The 7,535-nt window shown below is 40.1% G+C and overlaps 1 long non-coding RNA gene across 1 annotated transcript; it reads left to right on the top strand.

The window, feature by feature from the left end:
- The first annotated feature begins 4,175 nt into the window (after positions 1 to 4,175).
- On the top strand, positions 4,176 to 7,164 carry LOC123127404 (uncharacterized). The gene is made up of 2 exons (XR_006462455.1): positions 4,176 to 4,503; positions 4,656 to 7,164. It is a non-coding gene; the product is annotated as an uncharacterized lncRNA (long non-coding RNA).
- The last annotated feature ends 371 nt before the right edge of the window (positions 7,165 to 7,535 follow it).

A 7,535-nucleotide genomic window follows, 5' to 3' on the forward strand; every position in this document is an offset into this window, starting at 1 on the left:
GCGCTCTGCTCGCATGCCTTTGCGTGTTCTCCGTTTAGGCTCCCTCGAGTCATGTCCCTCTATACTTTGCTCACCGTTTAGGCGCCAAGTCTCGCTCGGGTCGCGTCGTCCCTCCGCGCGCGCTCTACTAGTGGTTGGGGCCAGCGCATGATCACATTGGGGAAGCTTTAGTTATTTGATCTTAGATTGTGTTAATTAATTATACTTCTAGAGCTGGAATCATCCAGCTCTGGAGGTATAATTAATTAACCTAAACTATGGTCTCCGGCGCCTATCCCCGTCGCGCAACTCCATCCCGTCGTCGGCCGTTGGGGGTATGCCGGTATGTGTGGGTAACTAACTAGCAAGTGGATCAGTAGTGAGTCACCGCTAGCGGCCATTGCTGTGGTTATTTATAGCTAGCAGCTGTCTAGGGGTTTGCGGATTTTACAATTCACCCTTGTGGAGCGCGGGAAGCCTTCACTGGAGTGCGGGAAGACTTGAGGACACAACCCGACAACCATATACAGTGTCACGTGTTACCGGACATGTGTTAACATAAGGAAACATATGTGTAACTTACTAATCATCGCACACGAGTACTCGCACACGCATCGTGTGCGATACTCCTAGCCATCGCAAGCAACTAGTATGCATTTTCAAAGTTTTTAGTACACACAGAATCGCACATGAATTAACTCTAGTAACCATGTGGATAATATTTTCTCATCGTAAACAGTTCATCTGAGTGGGTTGTTTGCCGCATATCACACACATCTTGTTTACATGAATCATTTGTGTTTTTTTGGCTCATCGCATGCAGTTCATCTATATGAACTGTCTACTGCATATCACACACATCTTGTTAAGTTGAACGGTTTCTGCTGTGTTCCCTAATAAAAACAGTTCGTTTGAGTGAATTGTATGCCGTATATCACACACACACACACACACACCTTGATCTGGCTGGCTGTTTCTGTTGCATTCCTAAATAGTAAATAGTTCGTCGGAGCAAACTGTATGTCATATATCGCACACACATTGATATGGCTGCCCATTTCTATTGTTCTGTCTAATCGCAAACAGTTCGGATGGATCAATCATATGCCCCACATTGCACACGTAACTAAAATCTAAACCATATTTGATGTCTGCGCCATCGCAGACGTTTTGCATCTTTTTTGACATGTTTTTACATCCTTGTTTGCGATTAATGCATCGCACACAGTTTTGTCAAACGGTCTCTGATCGTAGTGTCGCGTTAGCAGCATCCTGCAATAGTGTTTTATTCTCGATTATATGTAGTTCTACATTTGTTTCTCATCATAATTTAAAGATGTTTTTGATATTTGATCTTATGATTATAAACTACTAAGCTTTCATACTAGAATGTTAATTCTCCTTAAGTACTCTCCTTTACTTCTAGGTATGGTGATCAACGTGTCAAGATTCACAAGTTAACTAATGGATCCATAACCACATTTTGAGGTCAAGTCAAATGTAAAAATCAGTCTCTCGATTTCCTGATTTCATGAACATGACAAAAGATTTGTGTAGATCTGAGATGGTCGTCTTTACACTAGAGTACTAAGTACTAACATAAGTTTGACTCATGGGAAGAACTTGGTGTGTTTTCCTACATATTTGTTGCCATAAAGAAGAGGCCATCTATTTTCAACGATATGTTTTATTTTTGAATTGTGACAAGTGTAGACAATCATATGGAATATTTCATATATGATTTTGTTGGTCAGAAGTCCTGATTCATGGTTCAAGGGGATGCCATTTACCTTGAAATAATGAAGCTAGGAAGAAAAGGAGTTTTTTGCTTCAAGTATTATTTTATATATGTCATTTTAGAACTGATTATTTTGTTTCAAATAAAGTTCTAAATTGAGTGATTCTTTTACCTTTCCAATCGCGTCATGTGCATGCCTCTAATCTTTATGTGTGTTGGCTGATGCATCTAAACTATGAACTGTAAGGATCTACCCTCCTAACTACACCTGATAGAAGATTGCTTCAATAAGGTTTTTCTCGAGATAAACAAGAAAGTATTGTAATTACACTGGAAAATGAATTGTCAATGTAACAGAGTTGTCACTAAAGTGAGTACAAATTGTGACTATTGCATTTGCGCCATACATGGCTGGATTATATTTTGGAAGAGCTTCAAGTTTGATGAGCTGTTTGTCTAATCATTCCATTTTTCGTGTTCCAGAGATGTTCCATATGAAGCAATAGATTATTTGCTTTAATTTTGTATCACGTTTGTGACCGTTTTCTTGTCTAGCTAGCGACAACGAAATTATTATTACAAAATCAGTAGAGATGGTTGGGGAGACTATAAAGTATGGCCATTTAGATTTTCTTCCGCATTGTTTAGTAGTCAAAAAAATCTTGTACATAGTTTAAAGAACAATTTCCCATTTTTTGCATTTCAGTTCCAGGTTCCATGGTTATGTTTCTGACACACTAATGCTAGTTGATGCCATTCACATTGCATTAACATTCCTATGGTGGTATTTTTTATGAATGAGGTAGTTAATTAATGTAATTACAAATTATTGGTATGGGACCTAATATAATTTAATTAGTCGCCTACATCAGTTCCTTCATATAGATGTAGTATAAACACATCCTTTTTACTCTTGGATTATGATTCAAGCGACAAATCTCTTCACAGTTGGTGCGGAAGTTTCCATATGTACCTCTTATTTGGGGCGAACTTACTCTGAAGGGATAACAATATTATGCATTGTTATTGTGGTCAAGGATTATGTACAAATAAATCAATTTCATTGAAGTAGTTATTCACGTCGAGAGTCAATATTCCTCTCTTGCAACTTTGAGATCTTTTGTATTTTGTCTTTCGATCAAAGTTGGTCTAATGGAAAAGTTTGGTAATAGCTTATTGGCTTACTTACAAGAAAATAAACTAGGATGCCCACTATGTTGTGCTCGGATATTGGATTCAATGGCCAGAGACTGTTAGTAGTTCCAACATAATATGAGGTCCTTGTAGTTGACAAGCGTGCTAGGGAATGCAAGTGTGATATTTGTAATACCCACTATGTTGTCATGAACAGAGGAATGCCATAGTTGTATGCAATGATTGTCAGAGTGCTTACATGCTGAGAGCAAAACATATTAGTAAACAATATCATCTTATTCATTATTGTTGGTTTTATATGATCAAAAAAGGGGGTAGCCCGGTGCATGTAGCTCCCCCTTGCGCAGGGTTCAGAGAAGGGTCCGGCCACTTTGGGTCTTTAGTACGTAGTCTTTCCCTGCAGAAAACACTTTGGGTCTTTAGTATGCAGTCTTTCCCTACATTTCTGCAAGAGACTGTTTTCATGACTTGATTGTTATGATCACTTTCGAGGAAATTGCCTAATACTTGATTGCTATGTTTCTAATTAGAGCACACTCTATGACTGCCTTGAGTAGGGTGTTGTTTGATCAAGCTAATGCAGTTGCACCCGAGATGAGGGGATGGTAAATAGAAAATATTGATTATAAATACATTACCATGTAGATATTGTATATGAAAATATCAAGTAACTCTGATCAATAATTTACTATGCCATTTACGATCACCAATTATATCACTAGATGATTTTTCTTATGGCATTCAAAGAATAAAGATCCTATGAGTTGACTGCAGCCGCGGGGGCCACAATCCTTTTGCGTCAAGAAAGGTAGATGGGGTCTGCCCAAAATATATTGAGCTATGAATGGTAGATGCGGAGTGGTTGAAATGTTTTGTGTTGCTGTGGTTCCTAAACGGTAGGAGGTAGGTATTTTGTTGAAGTAGTTCCTAAATTGTAACATACATGGTTCCAAGCCCCTAATTTCATATGTAATAGTTTGCCACGCAATTGTGTAATGCAATCAAATTTCTAGTTGTGGTAACTTGGACTATATTTTCTAAGGGAACAAGATCATCCATGTTTCTTTTTTAATCCCGACCTAATATTAAAAGAAGGAGACTTTCATAGTTCTCCATACGATTATTAGTTTTTCGTGTGTTTTGACATAATTGGGCCATTGATTTTGTTAAAAGGAGGAAGCGCTATTGGGCTGAGCCTGCCCACGACGCGCTGCCGCAGCACTCGGTCTCCTTACCAAAAAAACAAAAACAAAAGGCAGACTCGGTCTCCTTCCTCTTCTTTCTTTTATCTAATCCACGATCTCCTTCCTCAGGAGCACGCCCCCTCCAAAAAATAACAGGAGAAACAGGAGGACGATGCGCTGCTTGATCCAACCCAGTCTCCGTCCTTTTCTATCATCCAATCCAACCCTATCTCCTTTCCCTTCGTTGATCCAATCCCTCCAGTTCTTGCGTCCATAGGGTGCCCGGCAGGGTCTCCTTTGGCCGTTGCATAGAGGATAGTGTACGCACATATAAATACATATCTACTCCTTCAACCTAAACCCCGGCCAAATTGCGCTGTTCGGTCCATGCTTGACATTGTAGTCTTGTCGTTCTTTCAAAGTACGCCCGTCCGTGCTCTAGCCAAGGTACGTCCTTCAAAATGCTCGAGCCATACTGATTTGGAGTTGTTTTGGTCAAGCATTTAAACTGAACGAGCCATACCAGCAAGTTTCTCTGGTGATAGGCGACGAGGTGCCACTGATCTGAATATGGATGATCAAAGATCTGCACATTGCAGGAATTAGAGAAGAGAAGAGGGGAAAAGGGAAGAGAACGAGTCAAGTTAGACGTAGCACCGACGGAGATAGCCGCATGCAATCCGAGTATGTTTCGTTGGCTAGGATTGATCGGCAGCTATAGAGAAAGAAATAACCAATTGATCGATCTAAGAGAGCTCAATGTCATGGACCAGTATAATTGAAGTGTGAGCATCCAATGCATCCAGTCCAGGGAATCACGAGTGGGTCCGAGCCGCCACCACTACACATTGATTAAGCCTGGACGTATGTTTGTTTGGAGTTTGAAGGGAACCAACGCCAAATGTGCAACACGTAGGAGTAGCTTGTGCAGCAGGGCTCCTTGCGTCGCTCACGGGTTACACATGTTGTGATGAGGTTCTCAGATGCAACACGCTGGTCTTCCAGGGAAACGTCGACAAGCGTACCTGTGTTTCCGGGGTGGACGAGGCCCTGTAAACACTTACAGTGTGTTGTTGGCACAACCTGACCTTGCTGATGCGACATGAGTTTTTTCTAGCAATCATGCACCTCTGAAGAGTGAAGACTAACTAGACTACTTTCTGAACTGACCGGACGCGACGAGATAAGCAAGTACGGAAAAACTAGCTGATTTATTCACCTTACAATTATACTATTATTTGAAGATGCGAATATCTACTGAAAGTGTTGATGTAATGGTGTTGATAGGTTTTGTGAGTATTTGAAATGCCTTTTTAAGTAGAGGTATTAGAGATACGAAGTTCTAGCTTTGTTCTTGGGGTAATCTGAAAAAGAACTTTTGAGGTAGCTCAACTAATCTGGTGTAAAGCTATGAAGCATTTTTATTTTTTGAAAAGATTACTGAAGGGGGATACCTTAATTTTGTTTTATCCCTACATCAGTTTAAGTATATTAAGCTCACATTTAGTTAGATGTATAGCTTGCATGGCAATATTCTAATGTATACTGCTAGCCATGCACTTGCCTTTGTGGATAACCAGGAGTACAGGCGCCTGCGCTTTAAGAGAACAGGAACAACGCAAGTCCTCCCTACACCTCCTCTCCAATTCTGCCCAAGTGCATCCTACTTTCTCCCTGCTTGCTTATAGTTTTTTCTTACTTTTACTGCTTGACGTTCTTAAATTATATTCAGTTGTAGTTACGATAGTTGATTGTTTGCTAGACCTTTGTGTCGTAATACGGATTGATTGTGTTAAATCTTACCGACAAAAAGACTATTCCTCTTTTCATTACATGGAAGAACATATGTGTGAGATGAGAGAGGCAACTGATGTGGTTCTTTATCATGTTGCTACCATCGCAAGCACTTGTTAATTGAAGTTCAAGTGCAAATGATTACGCCAATTATGTGACATCATTTTTTTACTAAAGGTTAGTACAATGATTGACAGATTGATATTACTTGGCCTGAACTCACGATTTCCTTTTAGCTCTTCTCAAAAATATATGTGCAACAAGATCTCTAAAAATGCAAAAAGCGGAAAGAAGTACAAACAGTTGAATAATTATAGGTTTTCTTTCCAGAAAGAACATAATAATTTTTAATGCTACCCAATATTTGTAATTGAAAAAGAGAGGATGTACGTGCTTTACATCATCGGTGCTCGCCTCAATCTGTTTCAAGCTAGAGAATAGTATGTGTGTATAGTCTGATTTTGCTCTGTCCATATTTCAAATCTAACACATACTGGAGCCAAATATTGAGCACGGAGCAGCCCTAAATATTGTTGGATTACATAGGTTCTGTAACTCCCTTACATCCAAGCAGCCCTAAATATTGTTGGATTACATAGGTTCTGTAACTCCCTTACATCCATTGTGCACTAAACCACTACAATTTCCATCATATGGGAGAATTTCGACCTACACTCCTGCTATCTACAGATTTTTCTTTTTCTAGGTTATGGATATCACACTGCATGTATTCACCATTGTCATGTAGGCTAATATTACTTCCTAACTATATATACTTCATCTACAGTTCATATCTTCAGCTGAGCAATATTTTACACTCAACATGTCCTTTTATTGTAGGAGCCACCCAACATGTCTTGGCAAAGATGGAAAGAGGATGAGTTCTTCATTTCGTATAGGTGATTATTTGATGTTTTCGATGATTGGCTCGATTCCTTCCTTCTAGCAAAGACCCTCAAATAATTCTCACCTATGTGTGTGTGCGAGGTAGGGGTCTCGAGCCATGTTTATTGGGTTAGGTATGCATATTTTTTCACATGTTGCAACGCATAAGCATTTTTAATAGTGCTCACCTATGTGTGTATGTGGGAGGAAGGAGTTTTGAACCATGTTTATTGGGTTAGGTACGTGTATTTCTTCACCCATTGCAACACACGGACATTTTTGCTAGTTAATGAATAATATAAATGGACATGCTCCTTGAGCTGATGCGGTCATTTGATAGATAGCACCTGCATAAAAGGGCATCCAGATGCTATCTAGTATATATCATTTGTAATGCAATGCACAATAAAGTTGCCCTATGTTTTCTTATCACTTTTTTTTGACCAAGCACTTCTTTTATTTTGTGCATAAGAAGTAATAGTATAGTCATTGATTACATTTCTTATCTAAATAGATTGCAAACAAATTGAAATTCAATTTTTCTATATATGTGAAATTTGACATGCATTATGTTTAGGGCACCAATAGGCGTCGGCGCACCGGCCGAATCGTTCGGTCGGTCAGTCCCTAGCCGCACGATGCGTGCGTCTACACCGCACGATTCCTCCCCTCACCCCCCGTGCGCTCGTCTTCTTCCTCTAGACAGCTCCCCCAAGCCTCCTGCTTTCCTCCCCTCGCTGACCATCTGTGACTCCGCGTTTGCCCCTGCGCCGCCCATGCTCGCCGACCGCCCGCGGCGC

This window comes from Triticum aestivum, chromosome 6A, assembly GCF_018294505.1.
Source record: "Triticum aestivum cultivar Chinese Spring chromosome 6A, IWGSC CS RefSeq v2.1, whole genome shotgun sequence".
NCBI lineage: Eukaryota > Viridiplantae > Streptophyta > Magnoliopsida > Poales > Poaceae > Triticum > Triticum aestivum.